The sequence below is a fragment of the Dromaius novaehollandiae genome, chromosome 11 (genome assembly GCF_036370855.1).
Source record: "Dromaius novaehollandiae isolate bDroNov1 chromosome 11, bDroNov1.hap1, whole genome shotgun sequence".
Taxonomy (NCBI): Eukaryota; Metazoa; Chordata; class Aves; order Casuariiformes; family Dromaiidae; genus Dromaius; species Dromaius novaehollandiae.
The window spans coordinates 4,081,782-4,100,335 of NC_088108.1; the positions used below are offsets into that span (position 1 = coordinate 4,081,782).

Below are 18,554 nucleotides of genomic sequence, written 5' to 3' on the forward strand. Positions count from 1 at the left end.
CGCGTCGCTCCTGCAAAGCCCGCGCGTCTCCCGGGTCTCCCCACGGGCGGGGCCGGGCGCGGGGACCCCCCCCCGCCGGGGACCCCCCCGCCGACAGGCGCCGCGGCCGTGGCCGCCCCTCGCCGCGGAAGCAGCGCCGCGGCCCCCCCGCTCGGGCTGGGCGCAGGGCGGCGGCGCACACGCTGCCGGCGGCGGGGCGGCTGCTCGCTGCAGCGGCCGCGGAAAGTTTCCCTCCGGGCTGCGGCCGGCACCCGCGCTCGGGACGTTCGCGTTTCTTTCCGAAAACATATTTCTGGGGTTTTTTTTTTCTTTTTTTCTTTTTTTTCCCCGGCCCCGTTGGCGGGGCAGCGCCCGGGCGCAGCGGCAGGCGCCGGGCGGCCCCACGGACCGCGGCTGCGGGGGATGCGCGGCGGCGGGCGGCCGCTCGCTGTCCCCGGCGCTGCGCGGCGGCGGCGCGGCCGCGGCCCTGGCCCTCGGCCGAGCCCGGGGCAGCCCGCGCCGCCGCCGCCGCCGCGGCTCCCGGCGCCGCTCGCCTAGCGCGGCCGGCCGGGGCGGCTCCCGCGGGGGCCCGGAGCCCCGCTCCCCCCCCCCCCCTTTGGCGCTGAGTAACTTGCACCATTAAGCGCTTTTTTTTTTTTTTTTTAAACTTTGCAACTTGAAGACATAAGAGGAGATTTGTATTTTTTTCCTTTTCCCCCTCCGGGATTTTCCTCGCGGGCTGCGCAGAGGCCATGTGCTAAGGTAGGAAAGAGGGTGATGCCGGGGGCTCCCGGGGCTCGGCCTGAGCTTGGTGCTGTCAGAACTGGGACTTTAGCAGGGGAAAAAAATATTCGCGAGTGGATCGGGTTGCTCTGTGTTGCTGGCGGCTGATGCACGAATAATGCCGCTCTGCCGAGTAGGAAGCTGCGGGATGGGCTCCCCCCTCCCCTCCACATTCGCTTTCTGAGCAGTGTGGTCAAATGCAACTGTCAGTGGATACCAAGCAGCAAAGTCCATGTTAGTTTTGCAGGAGTCTGTACGGTTTAAGCTAATGCAAATCTCTCGTCCTGTTTGTCTGTCTGAGCCGCTGAGGAAGTAACAACTTTAAATTAAACAAGATAGCTGCTACATGGGGCCAGATTCTGATCAGAGTCTGGTTCTGTTTCCCACTGTACATGTACATCTGATTTCAACAGCTTATGCCTGATACTCACTTGGGTGAACTGCCCAAGAATTAGGTCATTACTCACCGAGGCTGATTCAAAGTATGTTTAAGTCCAGGAGAGTGTTTCTCTTGGCTGTAATGAGTGTTTTTTTGGCTTGGATGGTTCAATTCTTACTGATTTGAATAGTGCCGGTGAAGCTGATGGGGCAACCTCGGTGCGAAAGGCTTACTCATGTGTTTACTGGATCTGGCCGGAGGGTTCCTGTTAGGTGCCATGTTCAGCTCTCCACCCCTGTGGTTTTGTTTTGCACCTTAATGTTTATTAGATGAGCTGTTTCAAAATGCAGTAATTAATAGCTGATATAACCTTCCTGCTCCTCCCTGTGATTTTATTATAGGACAAGGAACAGCACTTTCTTTCCAGAGGTGACAGCTTGCTGTTTCTCCCTAAATCGACTTGCCGCGGTTCGCGAGGAAGTCGGCACCGGTCGGTTTTGAACCGGGGCTGCTCTGCAGCACGGTGGTGACGTTGCGTGGAGGTTGTTAACGCCTAAAGTGGGATATGGTGCATTGGTCCAAACTTGCTGTAACTGTTTAAATCAAGTATTTCTGGAATGCCGGTCCCTCCCTCCATGGTATCTGGATTGATCGGGGGAATTAAAAGAGAGAGTGCCAGGATTACCCCTGTTGCAGCGAAGCTCACTTGTCTTGCTCTGGATAGGAGCGTTGCTGGAGGCTGGCAGCGAAGACGGCTGCTCAGGCCTGCTTGCGCGCCGAGGCTGGCAGGACTGCTAACACGAGCGGATTTTGCTCCCTGATGAGACAAAAGAATAGATATGGGCTGGGAATGCCAAATTTCTGCTGCCCCAGCTGGTTTCCTTATCGCGGTGTGAAAGGCCGGTGCATGTGTGTTTGCAGGTGGAATGAGTTCGTGTGATTTAGGGCGAGGGGGAGCGGCCGCGCGGGCTGGTCGGGGAGGAGAGGTGCACACCGGGCTCGGGGGGATGCAGGGGAGGCCGTTTCACCGCCGGCCCGAGGACAGAGGCTCCTGCTGCCGCCTTCGGTGCAACCTGGTGAACACGGGGCAGGAGATGAGCCTCCGGCGCCTTTGGCGGCCGCCGTGTCCCTGGGGCCAGCTCCAGCGCTTACCGCTAGCCGCGCTGGGCTCAGGTGCGTGCCGCTGAGCTCATTTCCCCGCAGCGCCCGCTCTCACGGAGGCTTTGGCCGCGGTGGCATTTCCTCCCCATCCGCCGGCAAAAGGCCCGTCCCGAAGTCCGGCGGCGCCGTTGGCTTTCGCGTTGGCTGAGCTCCCCGAGGGGCGGCCGCCGTTCGTGCAGGCGGGACTTCGGCGCGTTCCCCTCGAGGACCCGGTGGGCAAACGGGGAAAGTCTGGCCGATCAGGTAAAGGGGAAGAAGCAGGTGCATGTGCGAGGGGACGAGCGCGTGCACGTAGGCAGGCGGACGGCGGAAGTGGGAAAACATTGTCTGCTCCAGGGGAACCACGGGACGGATTCCCGGGAATCGGGAAGCACTGTGCAAAACTGCCCGGAAAAGATGAGGGTGGAAGCTAAAGTTTGTGCTACTGGATGCTAAAAATCATGGGTGCGACAGGATGATTTTCTGGCCTGTTGCAGAATTTCCTTTATTCCACCTGCGGTTCATCCCATACCTGTTGCAGACGCTGCCTCTTTCTCTCTGGTTCCCTGAGCACTAGCGGCTCCTGCCCTCTCCTCCTGCTCTCACCTCTTGGCCTCCTCAGTGCTAATTGCGCTCAGCCATCCTATTCTGCGGGTTTTAATTCCTTCCAGCTTGCAGGCGCCTATGAAAACTGCAGACGAGCCTGGGATGAACTTCAGCGTGAGAATTGGTTTGCTCTCGTAGTTATCTTACTTAGCCCTCTTAGAAGCAGTCTGTGAAATCCCAGGGATCTGAGGACCAGGAGCTGGAAACCGCTGAGCTAATTACGGCAACCTGGTTACGCTTGGAGCAATTACTCCTACCTGTATTTGGCTGGATGTTTGTTTGCCTCACCGATAGGTCTCGCGATCTTGGAGACTTTCTCAATTTTTGCAAGAATATTAGATGATTTAATAAAAATTACTGAGCCTCACTTAAAGTCTGCCATAAATAACACAGGTAAAAGAGGTGGGGGGAGTAAAAACATTGAAAGTACCTTAAAGGAATTTTTTAGTGGGCTGTTTGTTTCCATGTTTTTGAGCAGATTTATTGTTGTGGGATGGTGGCTCGGCGTCTGCTGAGGCTTGGTCCACAGTACGTTGGTCCAGTCCCGCTCTGTGCTGCTTGATCGGTTGTCCCGAGGGGCGTTTGGGTGCCTGCCCCCAAAGCCCCAGTGCCTCGGAGAGCCCGGCAGCAGCTTGTGCTTGCTCTTCCCCACTGGAAAACGCACGTGTGTGGTGGATAACTGCATTTTCATGGTCTTTACTGTGGTGTGGGATGGACGAAGGCTCTGACCTTGCCTTGGTTAGCGCTGCTCCTGGACGGCCGTTGTTGCCCCCGGGACATGAATTGCTGCTTCCACTGGGGCTCCTCCACGTGCCAGGTCTCTGCCAAATTTATAAGCATCCCAACTGCTGATTTTGGTGAGGCTTTATTTTGGGGGATTCGTTACGCTTGTTTGACCCAGAAGGGTCCAGAAAATGCACGCAGGTGTGAACGGAGAAGGCTGAGGAGTTGGTATATGCACACGCGTTCGTTAGCGTCTTTCTCTATCTTCACTTTAAATAAATATCTTGATAGAGCATGGCTGTCTGTGGAAAGGAGGTTTGCATGTCTGCTCATTGCAGATGTTTGGACACAGCATTAATTCTCCATTAAATGACAGACTTACTATAGGTTTCTTCTTCTACAGTACATGATCCATAAACCTCAGCTGTAAAATGTCCCCTCCTGGCAAATTATAAGCATTGTAAAGAATTTCAGTAGCGTGTGAGGCTTGCAAACCACCGCCTCCGTGATAAACCTTGGCTTCCCCCGGGGGATGGGTTTCATGGTGTAACAAAATTATTCACCTACACATCAGAGAACGGGCTTGGGAGCTCTCTGCGTGAGCGTGGTGACACCAGCCGCCTGTCTTGCTACAGCCTGCAGGCCATCATGTGTTCATTAGAAATGAAAAATCTCTGAGTGGCGTTGGAGCTTTCAATTAAGCCATTTAAAAATGCATTTTCCAAATATCTTCCAGTAAACAGCTTCCTTGATGTCAGTTGACTCCAGGAGTTTCACACTGCTCTGATGTTCTTGTCCTTAGTTTCTCTGCTCTTCCCCTCTGAAAAGAGGGCCTCACTGCTTCTGTAGATGGTCTTCCTCGACCGCGGGACTTCATCTTCCTCCTTTTGAACGGGTTGCTGAGGTGCCCGTTGCTTGCCTTGATCCCAGCCAGATCACGCTAGTGCAAATCACCATCGATTTCAAAAGGCGGGTTGTGGACCCCGCGGTCCCTCTGGCGCTGGTGCCTTTCGGGATGCCGGGTTACCAGCAGGTGGGCTGGCTTCTCGCTCCCTCGAGGAGCAGCTTGGTCCACGTTGCGCGTCACAGTGGTCCTCCACCACGTGTCGTGAAGGCTTCCTCCATAGCGCATCTCCCGGAGGTGCTGGAGACCTCTGGGGATTGCAGCAGAGCACTTCCAAAACCATCGCTCATCTTGGCATCGGACGCAAAGCACAAGTGGCGGCGGGTCTTTCCGTGCCTCGTCCGCGGCCGGCTCCGGGAGGACCTGCCTTCTGCTCTCGGCGCTGGGCCGCCGGCGGTGATGATGTGCAGGTTCACGCCAGACCAGCTGAGATCAAAGTCTGCTAAATCGCGGCCGCTCCGGCGCGGTGCTTTCACGAGGGCTGTGCAGGGTAGCGAAATACCCGTGAGAGAAAGCTGCATCCAGATGTTGCCAAAGGCTTGGTGTGGTAATTAATTATCCACGGCCATTTCCAGGCCGAGCGGCTTCTGTTTCGAAGCGTTAGTGCGGTTTTGCCTGCTCTCTGGACTGGACTTGGTTGTGGTGCTCCTCTGCTTTGGCCCGGGCCTGGAGCGGTGTCTGCAGGAGCCGTCGCCCGGACGTGCTGCAGAGCTGCCTTTCCCGGGGCAGCGCTTTCCCGCGGCGTTTGCTCGCTGGAGCCGGCGTGCTCCCCTGCGCAGGAAGCTCTGGTTGCACCATTGTGACGGACCCTATTGTTTGGGGCCAGAGCAGGATTCGGCTTCTGCTCACGTCGGAAAACTTCTAGCTGGCTCCGGTCACCAGTCTGGGGGTCCGAGCCCACCCCGGTGCCAAGTCAGTGCTGGCACGCAGGGTGTTCACGCAGGAACCCCGTGTCGCCAGGTTTCTGCTCAGACTTGCTGCTCGGGTTTTTCGCAGCAGTCCTCGGGGTTGACGAAAATCTGGAGTGAAACCGGAGCCACGGCACGATCTCTCACCATGACCCTGGGTACTTGCAGTTTTGCCCGGTGCCGCTCAGGGGGGATGCATGGCAGACACCAAGCGAAAACGATGATCGTCGCCCAAAAGCGCTGCAGCCGGGCGTCTTGGGTCCCAAAACCCCACCAAAACCCTGGCTTTGAAACGTCAGAAGATGTGGCCGGGATTGCACAGACAGGCGGTTAGAGCCCGCCTGAGAGCTGTGCGGCAGGCTGTGGCTGTTAACCTGTCCGTGCCTCAGTTTCTTATCCCAGCAACGGAGTGCTGCACGTGCTTGCTTCCACTTTGTTTTTTCCTGCAGTAATCTTTGTGGCTTCGATGCTCGCCGGTGATAGCCTGCGTTTCCCAGGCTGCATTATCCAAGTTGCAAAATGCTGTTCTTCACCCTCGCGAGCCGCCAGCCTCCCGCTCGGTGCGCTGGCAAAAGCCGGTGGCTTTGCAGCCTGCGAGGTCCCCGCTCGCGGCAGGGCTGGTCCCTTGCTCCCCGAGTTGCCTTCCCAGGCGCTCTCGGCTCCCCCTCGCTGGGTTTTTCGTTTCTTTTTGGCTCGCAGCCCCAGTGAGGGAAGCCACCGCGCCGAGCATCCAGCTGCCTGCGTGAGGTTCCTCGGCTGGTGCCGCGCTACGGCCGGGTCCAGCTCGAGCTCCGCGTCCAGGAGCGGCGGCTGGCAGATGGCCCCGAGGTCCCATCTGCTCCCCGAGGGCGGCCATCGCGTGGGCTGTAGCCCTGGGCGAAGCCCGGCATCTCCGCGGCGGGGACAGCGGCGCGTGCGCGTGCTTTCCAATGGGATTTTAAACAGCAGCGGCTGGGGAGTTTACGTTACGTGGTGTAAGTCCTGCCAAAACAATTTCTTCCTGTTATTGCTCCTCCAGGCTTGAGCGATAAGAGCCTTTTGTAGGCACAGCTGGTTTCTCCGGGGCGCTCCCCTGTCCCGGCAGGGAGAGCGTCGGCTTAGCAGTTCCCAGGATGACTTTTTACAGCCCTTCCTTAGCCCTTAAACTTCCCCCAGCAGAAACCAGCTGATAGCCACTTTCTCTCCCATCTTATTCTAACACTTTCCCTTGCGCTTGCCCTGCTGCCTCCTCCTTTCCTAGGACCTCAGATCTTTCCATGCTATTTCGAGCTGGATCAGGGAATAAACTTGCCGGTTTTGGTCTGGCCATGGGTGTCTCTCCCTGTCCCGGCAGCATTTCCTCCGTACCTGCCTGCTGGTCTCTGGAGCCCCAGAACTGGGGTTGGCGGTTTTTGATCTAAGCACTGCTACAGGTAGGAGCTTCTCTTCTGGTGGGCTTCAGCCTGAGATGAACTCTACGCAAGTTTTGCCCAGATCCCAGACGTGCGGTATCTTGGGTTCCTGTGGAAGATCCCGTATTTCCTACCGTTCTGCTTTCTCCAGGAGCCGCAGCGGCACGCCGTGATGTCCCAGCCGCGAAGGCAGCGCCTGGCCGGCCCGGAGGAGCTGTTTCCTGCTGTCTGTGGATAAGCTGCGCTATATTTAGACAGAGAGCAAACTGTGTGCAAAGGGCATGTACGGCACGAAACCGCGGACGTGTGGCGGGTTAGGCTTTGTAAGAATAGGGATGACAAAAAAGCATCCCAGTGCAGTCCCTGTAGGGCCTCCAGAAGGCTTGGGTCTCCTTCAGACGGTGTTTCCCATGAGTGATCTGCTGAGTTGCCGAAGAAAAGAGTTGTTGGGGGCCAAAGACTTTGACCGTGAAGGCCGTTGTGGCACAAAGAGGTATCGAAATGGCAGAGAGTCAGTTCTCTGGTGGACGCTGGACCCTCGGTAGTGTTCAGTGAGGTTGCAGCCAGGCTTCTCACCACCTCTCCCGCATGGAGCTGGGAGAGAGCCGCAAGTCCTCTTCTCCAGCTGAGGCCTCGTGCCTTCAGGGAGCGTTTCTCGCTGCCAGATGATTTTGTCCTCTGACACTGAGTAGGCTCCACGTGGTGCCCTCATCTCGGACGTGGCCTGGATGCTGGGCTGATGCTGCTATGTTTTATTTGTGGTCAGTGCTGCGTGTATACCTCACGCTCCCCAGAAAGCTGGACACTTTTCTGGCAGAATTAGGGAAATGGCGTGCAATTTCCAGCGCCGGGAAGCTCTACAGCCTGGGGGAGTGTTTTGCATGGAAGATGTGCTCGTCTCCTGTTTGACGGGAGTCAGAGCTATTTCTTCCGAAGTCCAGCAGGTCCCTGTAGATCATTTCAACTTCTGTCTTCTGCGAGGCCAGAGCGGAAGAAGAGGCACGAGGTGTCCAGAGAGCGATAAACAGATTGTCCCTGCAGATTGCAAGGAAAGCAACTTTGGCATTTCTTTTCTCACTTTAAGAAACTAACCTCCCACAGTTGTTTTTTTTGTTTTGTTTTTTTGTCCTTCTTGTTTTTTCTTTTTGGCGTTGCTGCTGTTTCACGTGGTGGTTGTGCTCCATCAAGGGCTGCGCGTTGATGGTCCGTTACAGGCTGTCTAAGCTGGCCGTTGCATGGATTTGTTTTAATCCTGGTTGCATCTTCCACCTGCTTCCCCGTGTAGTTGCACAGATGTGCGTTGGCGCGAGGAATAAGGCACCAGGCACGAGGAGCAAAGGGCAAGGCCACTTTTATTAGTGGCTTTGCTGGCTTATGTTGCCTTTAACTTCTGTGAAACTACAGCATCAGCTTGGGCAGAAAGCTTTATCAGCTTCGTTTTGTTTCCCTTGGAGAGATGATGCTGCCGTTATTTGGGTTTCCGGCACTGCCGAGGAAGATTTTAAGATTTTTAAGATTTTAAGCCTTAAATATTTTTAATGTTAATGAAGATAGATCATGAAAACACTTCAGCTTGCTTTTTTTTCCCCCCAATCCTTTCGAGTGGATGAACTCAAACTGGAGCCACTTGTCAGCTGTGAAGAGGAGCGAAAAAGAGGGGAAAATGCGGTCGGTCGCTGGGGCGTGGGGTCAGGCGCTGCTGCCTTACGCAGAGCGAGATTTGGGGGTGAGATGCGCCTCGCCGCAGCTCAGGAGAAGGAGGAGGGAGAGGGGGCACATGAAGAGGAGTTTTGTTTGACCTTAGCAAAGACCTTAGCAAAGCTCTGCGCCTGTGCTTGTAGACGGCAGCTGCTGAAGGGATCCTTCGGTGCTACAGGCGCCTCTTTGCCTTTGACTCCTCGGTGGTTGGATTTTTCTCGCTCTGGGATGCTGCTACAGCAGTGACTGATTTCCCCACAACGGCAGACCTTGGCTTTCTGGCCTCTCTGGTCTGCACTTCTTCATTGCCATAATGAGTTACGGCCAAAGGTTTTAATGAACTTTTATTAAGGTAAGGAGTTGCATTAGATAAAATAGTTGTATAAAAGGAAGATAATACACTTTAAGGTATAAGCCAGCCTGTGTTTGAGAAAACTAGAAACAATTTTCTCCCAGGCAAAGATTATTCTGTAATTACTCATTAATGAAGTTCTTGCCTCTTCCTCCGAAGCATCTATTGTTTTCCAGAGCAAAGGGGGAAATACAGGCTTATATACAACCCCTATGTTTTCTAGTCCTAACACTCCTCTGATTGAAATCCGTGGGCTTTGCACCCATAGAGAACTAGGGCAATGCCACTTAAGCTGTCTGTAGTAAGTATGGCCAGTATATCCATTTAGTTTCAGGCTTGAACTTTTCTAGTGATAATTAGTCCAGGTGCTTTGCTTTGATTGCTGGAAAGTTTCCCTTTCATTTACATCTAGAGCATAAACACATTTAACAAGAGCTGAAAGTGCGGCGATGTTTCTTTTGAGGAACAGCGGTACTGGAGGATGCTGCAGGACAACTCTGCTGTGGATCTGCCCAGTGCCATAGCCAAGGCACACAGACGTGGGTTGCTACCTCCTCCTTGGAGCTTCATCCCGAAACGTGAAAACGCTGCCCGTCTCCCTTCAAACACACCTGTGAAAGAAGGTGTGTCTTCTGCTGGGAGCAGAAGGATCTGGGGATTGAGGCAGAAGGTTGTCTTTGGAGACCCCATCTGTCTGAATGGTGATCTTGGAGAAGGCCCTCTGTGCTTCAGCTCTTCATTTCTTTATATGCCCTCTGCCCCACAAGTATAAATACGTTGCAAGGATGAATATTGAGATCCCAAGCTCAAGTTTAATTCAGGTAGCTAAATCCACGTTTGAGCACGTAAGAGGGGAAATATGATGTTTATACTGAAGATGCGGTGTGCCTGCTGTGACGGTCAGGACGTGGCCACGTGGGAGCTGTGGTTAGGCCTCTCGTAGAGAGGTGGGCAGCCTGTGAACGTTTCCCAAGGTGTGCAGGCGAATTTCTAGAGAAGAAGCAAGCCGGGACAAGCTCTTCAGCAAAGAGTCCAGTGAGGAAATGCGCTTTGGAGCCTGGTGTCAATCTGGTGGTGTTAATAAACTGGGCTTCAGCCTCATGCTGCTTGGACTGCTATTTCTAGACGTGAGGATATGGGCAGACCGTGGTGTGAGCGGGATGAATGACGGCCGGATTTGGCCTGGAGGCGACGTAGCCACGTTACTGTAGCGATGGGCCAGAACTTCGTGTTCAGCATATGACCTAGGCTGAGGGGTGACGGACCCAACCGCCTCCCCAGCCCATGTGGACCTCCCCTCTGTAAGGACTCACCCAGCTTTTAGTGCTTGCATTTCAAAAGAGTGGCCTGTGCGAGAAAGGGGATGCCATGCTCTGACAGAAGCAATCAAAAGCGTGCCACAAATAAATGCTCCAAAATCAGATGCTTAATTCGTTTGCCTCTTCCTTTGCCCCCCCCCCGTTGCTGTTGACGTTGGGGCGTGGGAAGCAGGAAGTCTGTGATGGGATTTGCGGCTTAGGGGGAACGTTCAACACCGCCTTCTTTTGGGGTTAAAAACAAACTGAAAGTGGGTGTTCACCTTTGACATGAGGATCAAAAAGGCTGCGTTTAATTGGGTTTGCAGGTGCTTCCCTTGCTACCTTGTGCTTCCCCACGCAGGGCCTTGAGCTCAGCCAGGGCTGGCTGGCTGCAGGCTGAGCGCGTTCCTGCATCCGTGCCGTCGCCCCGCTGCCATCGGGACCAACGCCTGTGCCGGTGGCAGCTCTTTGAAAGACACGGCGATCGGGAAGAGTGACGGGGAGATTACTTTGGTCACGCTGACAGTGTCGGCTTTCTCGATTTTCTTGCTGCGGGTGGTTGTGAAATCGGGGCCAGTCTGGGAGCGCCCGTGCACACGTGGAGCTCTTGTGCCTTCGGTGGGGCCTGTCTCTCTCATTTGCGTGCGGTTCCAGAAATTAAGGGTAAAGCCCAGGACCTGTTGGGAATGAAGATTCCTCCAGGCTTCTGCAGGAACCAAGTTTTGCCCCCGATCTCTTCTGGACACCTCCATGTTTTTGAGTATGTCTCTTGTCTCCTCCGTGAGGAACAAAGTGTCCCTTTCTCCACGCTGCTGCTGTGGATGATGCCTCACCACCGTTGTGGGAAGGTGCACCTGGGACTGCTAGCCCTGCTGGAAGTAATTAGCATCTTTATCCGGATGTCGGCACAGTTGTTTTGTAGCCTGTGTCCTTGTAATGTTGAGCTGGTTGAATGTGACCACAATTCGGTGTTAAGCTCCTCTTTGGAGGCTTCTCCAGTGGGATGAACAGGAAGGATTGACCCCTTAAAGGATTTTTATTTCAAGGGAGTGATATGTGTATGTAGGGCAGAGCCAGTTCCTTTTGCCGCGGGAAGGAAAGCATCGCGACAGCGCATAGCAAAAGTCGAGCGTACGGTCCATAAGCCAAAGCGATTTTTGCCTCAACAGCGAGTGCAGATTCCAGCTGAATAAAAGCCGCCAGCGCTTCGGTAGCAACCAGAAAACACGGCAGCTTTTGGGAAGAGCCGCAAGCGCCCTGGCAGCGCCGGCGACCTGGAGCCGGGCCTGCCCTGCCGGCGTGCACGGGCAAGTCGGGAGCCTGGGGGAGGATCCCTGGCACTGGCCGAGCAGGATTTGAACCTTATCATCAAGAAAACACGAGGTAGCGTGCCTTGGCTGGGCCTGTGCCGCCAAAGGTGGAGTGCGTGCCGGCAGAAACATCTACCGTTTCGTTTCCCAGGCAGTAGGTGTGTTACTGTAGACGCAAAGCTGACGCACGGCCCTGCTCGGCTGTGGCCCGGAGATCAGCGCCCATCGTTGTTGGGTGGACGCTGTACCACGTCGGGAATTTTGGCTGGCCTATCCGGTACATCATCCCTTTGGGATTTTTGCACCTGATAGTCAACAGCGTTCGTATGTCCACGCCATGCAAGTTCCTGCAGAGCCCACAGGTCGCCTGCATGTATTCCCAGGCTGTTGGGGCGTTCAAAGCAGGGGTGAAGATGTGGGTGGGCCGGGGTTGTCCTTGGAGATAAATCCTGTGTTGACTTGCAGTCAGATCCGCTTCTCGGCCTTGTTATAGGTAAGGTGATTGCTGGGGCAGCAAGAAGCATTTGGAGGTATGGAAAGGGGCAGAACTTCATTTTTTACCATTCAAAAGGTTCCATAAAACTATAACCTCTGCCCCGGGGTGCGAGCTGGGAGAGCTGGAGCACGTGTCGGTTTGGCCGGGGTATGGGGTGGATGCAGTGTCACACTCCAGGGCTGGGGGTGGAAGGGAAAACCTTGCTCCTGTCTGCACCAAAGCATGGGATCATGCAAGGTGTCAGGGTCTTTGGGCACCTGAGACCAGCCCGGGCAGGTGACGGCGTGGGAAGGCAGAGCCGGCTGCCCGTGGCCCCGCAGCACTTTGGGCGGCCGTCCGTCCATGCGCGGCTCTGGTCGGAGCAGTCGGGAGCGCGCGGGAGGGCCCCAGACAGCCCAGAGATGAAAAAGCTCGCCGGTGATGACGCTAATCGAATGTGATGTTGTTTCTCTATGCTCAGACACGGCTCCTGCTGCCGTCGCCCAGCCGAGCGGGACTGGCGCGAGCAGGGCTCTGGCGTACGAGCGATACGAGCTGACGGGCCCCTTTTGCAGGGAAAAGCCACGTCTGCGAGAAGGTGCAGCCGTCCAGGCGGGATCCGTTCGTGGGGCCGTGCAGGAGGCTGTGAAGCTGCTCGCTTGGCTTAACGTCAGCGCCAGGTTGGCACAGCCGGTGTGCGTCAGAGAGCAGCGGTTCCTCGGGGTGCAGCACCCACACGGGGACCCTGCGCCGGCCAGAGGAAACCACAGGTCACCGGGCTCCATGAGCACAGCGGACACCTACGCCAATGGCAGACTCATCACCAAAAATGCCCACCGTGAAAATGCCCACCGATAATTACTGCAAAGCAATCGCCGTGTGCACCAAAGGGGGCCAGCTGCAACGTCACGGGCACCGGGGTGCGATGACACTGGACGCAAATAAGGATTTTTTAGCGGGGCACTAAGGCAGGTGGGCAAGCCATTTGTCCCTGGGGAGGGTGCGAGGGAAGAGAGGGATGTCTGCCAGTCTTGGAGGGACCTCATGGCTTCTGCAGGGTTATGAGAGAGTTGTGGGAACTTCTACCCTCGTGACTTGGAACCAAATATCTGGATGTGGTAGTGCCCAAATGCCCAGCGTGTGTGCCGTTGACCTGTGCAAGTTTGGGACATCAGACTTCTGGGCACTTAAAAATTTGGTAGATTGTCACCAAAGACAGTGCAGAAGTTTACTTTTAAAGCAAGTGTTTGCAGTTTGAGGAAATGGAGCTTGAGGAAATGGAGCTTGTAAATCTGATGCCCTGGGCTTCAGTCTTACAGTTGCCACCAATTTAATCTCCGCGCTTGGTCAGGCTATACCACACCTTCTAGGCTGAGGGCTCTGCTTGACGAATGGAGGTTGTCCACAGTGTGGTGCCTGGGGAATTTACAGCAGATCGGTGGCCCAGCCGTGCAGTTTTACGCTGTGTCTGTTTTAAAGGAGGTGTCCTTCATTCCCCTTTGCCTTCAAGCGCTGTGCTATAAACTGAGACGGGGGGAATCCCAGCCCTAAAGCTGCCTGAGAAGGTCACTTGATATCTGTCTGGAAGTAGAAGTAGGACTTAGAAGGGGCGGTTAGGTACTCGTTAGATGGCTTTTGATGTCGCCAGGGCAGTGTAAAGGAGCTGCTGAGTAATATGCTGAAATAATTCAACCGTCTGGGCGAAACCAGTTGCTGCGTGCCTCGACAGCCTCCGCGTGAGAATTTGGGGCCGTCCTTAGCACCCGGCGCTTTGTTCCTGCTCCTGGGCTGAATACACCGCACATGCATTAGCGCAGAAACACAGTTTGCAAAGGCTGTAACTATGGCAATGTACCTACGAATGTGACCCTCCACACCTAATTTCAATATTGGTACTGGTGAGCCGCCTGGTGAGGTGGCAGTTATTTTTCTTCTGGTAGTAATTCCATGTCAAAGAGGAAATATAAATAAACTCCCCAAACAAAAGAAGCAAGGAAAAAATAATTCTTTCAAACATTTTAGCAGGAACAATAGGGTAGGATATACACTCTCTGGGGAGAGCTAATGGCTCAAACTGATAGGAGCTCGGAGGCTGCCGTACGGCACTTTGTAAGGAGCACAACCCTTTGCTCAACAGAAGATTATTTATAGCAAATGTTATGGCAGAAGCATGTGTGACCCGTAGGCTCCCTGCTAGGGGAAGAGTTTTCCTGTACTGTCTTTGGGATACAATAGACAATTATTCGGACACTATCTTTGTCTCAAGGTATAAACAATTAAATGCTGTTACTGATTTGGGCTCTTAGTTAAGACTGCAGATGGCCGTGCATTTTTACTTGAAGATTTCGGAGAAGGAAAGTGGTTTTAATGGTCTTGCTGCAGAGGAATGTCACAGCTGTAAAGTCCCCGAGGAATCTCTGCTTTCCTCTGAGGAGAGGCCGTGTCCCAGGGTGGACCTCTGAGCTGGGGGGTGCCTGCAATGACTGAGGGGAGCAACGGGCGGTAGTCCGCTCTTGTTTCCATTTTTGACCCTGCTTTCCAGGGTCACAATCCTAAATTGATTAATTTGGAGTGCAGCATCGTGTAAGGAGCATCGGCAAGTCCTTGCATCCCAGCAAAGCGTGGCAGCCAGTGGCTTGACATCATTCATGCGACGTTGATGAGGTCTATGTGAGTGCAGACCTCTAAATCTGCCTATACAGTTGCATTTCAGTTCATCACCATGGTATGAGAATACTTACAACTTCTACTGGACAATAATGAATTTTTTCTATGTATAATTAACTACTTTCAGGTGACTACAGAACAGCCTAAATAACCTACATCTAACTGCAGGCATTTCTATATTATGGAGGCCACAGTCAGTGAGAAGATCTGGGGGAAACAGCTGGCGCACATCAAAGCATAACCTTGTTCTGGGACATGACTCTTTTTTCTGGCTCCCTCATTTTATTTCTGGGCTCCTCTGCATCCTGGAAGTCAATGGAAAAAAAGTATCCTTGCAGATATATTAGGTACTCTTATTTTCTGTGTAGCAAAACTCTTTGGCAACAAGGGCTTACAGAAATGCCAGCAGGTTTGCAGGAGATGGTGCCCCGTAAACACAACGCAGACGCAGCGGGCAAGGGGGGAGTCTCGCCTGCCGTTCATGCGTCGGCTGTGTGGGTCTGGAGAGACACACTTAGCAACAGGTATGATGCCAAAGCTAAGCATCGCTCTGGCCTCTGTGCAGGGCCTTGCCTTGAAATTTAGGCTTGCTAGGAAATAATATGTTAAACCTTCTGCAGTTTTTGATTCCAATTAACAGAGTCTTTTATGCCTCTGTGTTTTGTTTTTGAGTTTCTCCTGCTTGGCTCTGCACAGTGGGTTAGATCGTGACTCCTTTTTCTGGGCCGGCACTGGGGGAATGAGTGAAGCGTTTGACGGAAGATTTTAGGGCTCAGCAGGCAAAGAGCTGCCCAGCACGACATGGGGCCAGGTGCTGACTGTGAACAAGGCGCAGTACCTCTCCTGGCATCACGCTGATTAATGATGCCCGTGGAGCTGCTTATGTTTGCAGTGAGCTGGTCCCACCCTTGGCAGCAGAAGCCCGAGTCCAGTTTATCTGACAGATGCAGTTGAACAACTCTGTCTCTCCTTTGGCTGTAGGCAAAATGAGTCGCCTGCTCTAATTTCATTGTGTTTAGCCATCACATAGACTCTAAAGCTCTCTGAAATGGGAAGGAAGTAATGTTTAAATTATACATGAGTGAGCTGATTTACTCAAACTGAAGTTTTGAGTTCCGTCTTTATGAATACACTGGTGCAGCTATCTGTCTGTGCATCCATCCATCCGCCCAGCGAATATTGAATTAACAGAAACACAAATTCAGTCCCAGCGCTGTAAAAGCTTTGGCTTAAACCAGTGAAAACCGTACCAGGCAGATACATGCTGCTGTAGCTCCAGCTCTCCTGCATGGAGCACAAATCGCAGTGCACACAGATTTGGAGCACCTGTGCTGTACTTTATGGGCAAAACACTGAAAATCCTGTTGTAGCAAGCACTTAAGAATGTGGTGTGCGGTGTAGGTGGTTGGAAACGCACGCTATTTGTGCAGTTGGAGTTGCTTTTGGTCCGCATGGGAGCTCTTGCTTGCCTTTCCTGAGCGCATCCTCACAGGGGAAGGGTGTCCAACGCTAGGGCTGCCTGAGCAGCAGTGGTGGGTGAACTGGGCTGTGTCAGGACGAGGTTTGCTGCGCGGTTGTTTCGTTGATGGCCTGTTGCCCTAGCAAATGGTGGCATTGCCGTGATGGCTCAGCACAGACTGGCTGCTGTGCGCGAGGAGCCAAGTCTTCTGGTAGGTTGTCATCAGTCATAGACCGTTGCCTCAGATTCACTTCTGCTGCTTAGTAGTTACTCAATGCATGAGTAATGTCTGTCCTCTCCTGACTGCAGTGGGATTCAAGCTGATCTCCTGTCCGTCTGGCCACCTCCTGCTCCTAATGGGAGATTTTTAACTTCCCATGTAACGTGTTTTGCAGAGCATGTAAAATCATGGTTAAATTCTATGGTCACTTCCTATGGGCACTGGCTCATCCCTCCTTGGGGAGCCAGCACCGGAAAGCCGTGAAAGCACTTGCTGAAGGCCTGCAGATCCCTTTAACAGATGTTTCATTTAAGTCTCTTGTCCATGTTCCTTCCACCTTTGTTTAAAAAATAAATACACGAGCTGCAGTGTTGCCATGCCTGGCCAAAGCATAGCAGCCAATAGTCCTCCTTGTCCTGTAAACGAGATCCTGAATTTTTGCAGGGACCACAGAGTTGCAGCAATTCCCAGTGCCGATGGCTTTCTGCGCCAGGGCAAGCGGGGACCTCCCGGCTGGGCAGGCGGACCCGGGCCGCCGCTCGGCAGCCAGGCGCGCCTGGTTCAAGGCATGCGTCAAGGCTTGCAGCCTCCGGGCACGTGCTGCGAAAAACCCAGCGACGCTTTGTGGCTGGTCCTTCAAAGCGGCACCAAGAGCGCCCGAGGAGATGTCTGCCAAGGCATAAACAGAAAGGGGGAAAAGTCACGATTCTCGAGCTATTTATTTGACCTAAATACACTGAGGTAACTGTACCCTCATGAAAGAGATAATTTCCTGACACTGTAGAGCTTAACATCTGTTTCCTCCCATTTTTCCAGTGGTAGAACATGGTAACGGAAGAACTGGCGGGGTTTTCTTTCCTCTTTTTCTTTTGTATAGCAAGAGGCGCTGCGTTCTGGAGCTAAATACGCTCTCCTGGAGCAGACAGGTTTCTCTCAAGGGTTATAGGATCATTTGTTCTCTATTTTCTCTCCTTCCTGCCTCCCCCCGCCCCTCCTGGAGAGGAGCGGATGCACTGAAGCCCAGGCAGGACTTCCTTAGCTTAGCCATGCCTTCTGGCCGGCTCCGCCGTGTGCCCTGTCCCCGCCGCCCCCCTTTCCCTGACAAACAATGGCCAAAGGCTCCTTGTTGTTTGTTATTTTATATTCCGCAGAGGAAGAGCCGGGTGGAAGCTCGTGTCCCCGGGGGCCCTGGGCGCATTCCAGCTCCCGGTGCCGCCTCGCAAGAGAGCCGGCTCGCCTGGCGCGCGGTCCCCGCTCGGCGAGCGCGAATCGGCAGCGCCTCGTGCTGCTGGGGGCACCCCGTGGGGTTTTAGGCAAATCTAGCGCTGCCGAAAGGCGAGCGATGGACTGAGGGCTTTGGAGAGCTGCCCCAAGCGCGAGCAGGGGAAGGGAAGCGGCTCGGCCGTTGCTTGCGTGAAGCGCTCATGGACGCGTATCTGGCCAAGGGGCGAGCCCGCCGTGCGCTCCCGTACCCAGTAGATCATGGCACGTAGCTGTTGGCCCAGGTGAGCTCCCACCGCTGTTCCAGTTTCGGTGCTGGCCCTCTAGACCTGCTGGAAGGAAACGTGGCCCTCAGCATGCCTGGAGCAGGTGATGGACAAGGTAAGGGCAAGCTTTCTGGCAGCTTAAGCAGGCGACGGTCTTGGCGTGCTTTCACGTGATGCGATTTAGGGACCGAACAAACTCCTGTGCTGGCAGATGTGCGGGGCAGTGGCTTCTGGGAATCTGCAGCAAGGGAGCGGTGTGGACACAGAGAGGGGGCTAGTCTTGGCAGTGCCACCCTGGTGTGACAGCCCTGCAACTAAAAGAGCATGTAAAAAAAGAAACGGATGCGTGTGTCATTGGTGGCTGATCAGAACCCAACTTCGACAGCGCTGATGGTGTCAGGTTGTGAGTGAAGGGCAAAAACTGTTTTGGGCCGATGCCTGGATATAGTTGGTCTTCTGAGAAAGAAAAGTCACTGCATAACACTGGAATTGTAAGATCTAATTGGGGATGCTCATTATCCGTCACAATTCAAAAAAACACCACGAAAGAAGCTCGCTCCAGCAAAAATCTAGTTGCTAGGGAAGGAGGTAGTCCTGCCCCCTTGGCCCTTTCCTCGTGGCATGTGTTCCTCCAGCTGATCTGATGAACAGCAAAGCCAACGGATCTTCGGTTTGGCTGTTGCCCCCGTCCGGCTCCCTGCGGATCCATACGTACTCCCGTCGGTACCCAGGAGGGGAGGCCGACCTGCGGCTGCGATGCAGGGAGCGCAGCGTG

At 54.2% G+C, this 18,554-nt stretch overlaps 1 protein-coding gene across 4 annotated transcripts in view; it reads left to right on the forward strand.

Annotated features, from left to right (window-relative positions):
* The first annotated feature begins 614 nt into the window (after positions 1–614).
* ARHGEF9 (Cdc42 guanine nucleotide exchange factor 9) overlaps positions 615–18,554 on the forward strand; it is a 207,484-nt gene continuing 189,544 nt past the window's right edge. For 2 of the 4 annotated variants that reach the window (XM_064518085.1, XM_064518088.1), the window contains exon 1: positions 615–741. The gene's annotated coding sequence lies outside the window, so the exon portion shown is untranslated. Of the gene's footprint in view, positions 742–17,638; positions 17,895–18,554 lie in introns of those variants that run through there. The other 2 variants (XM_064518087.1, XM_064518086.1) reach the window with 2 other exon arrangements.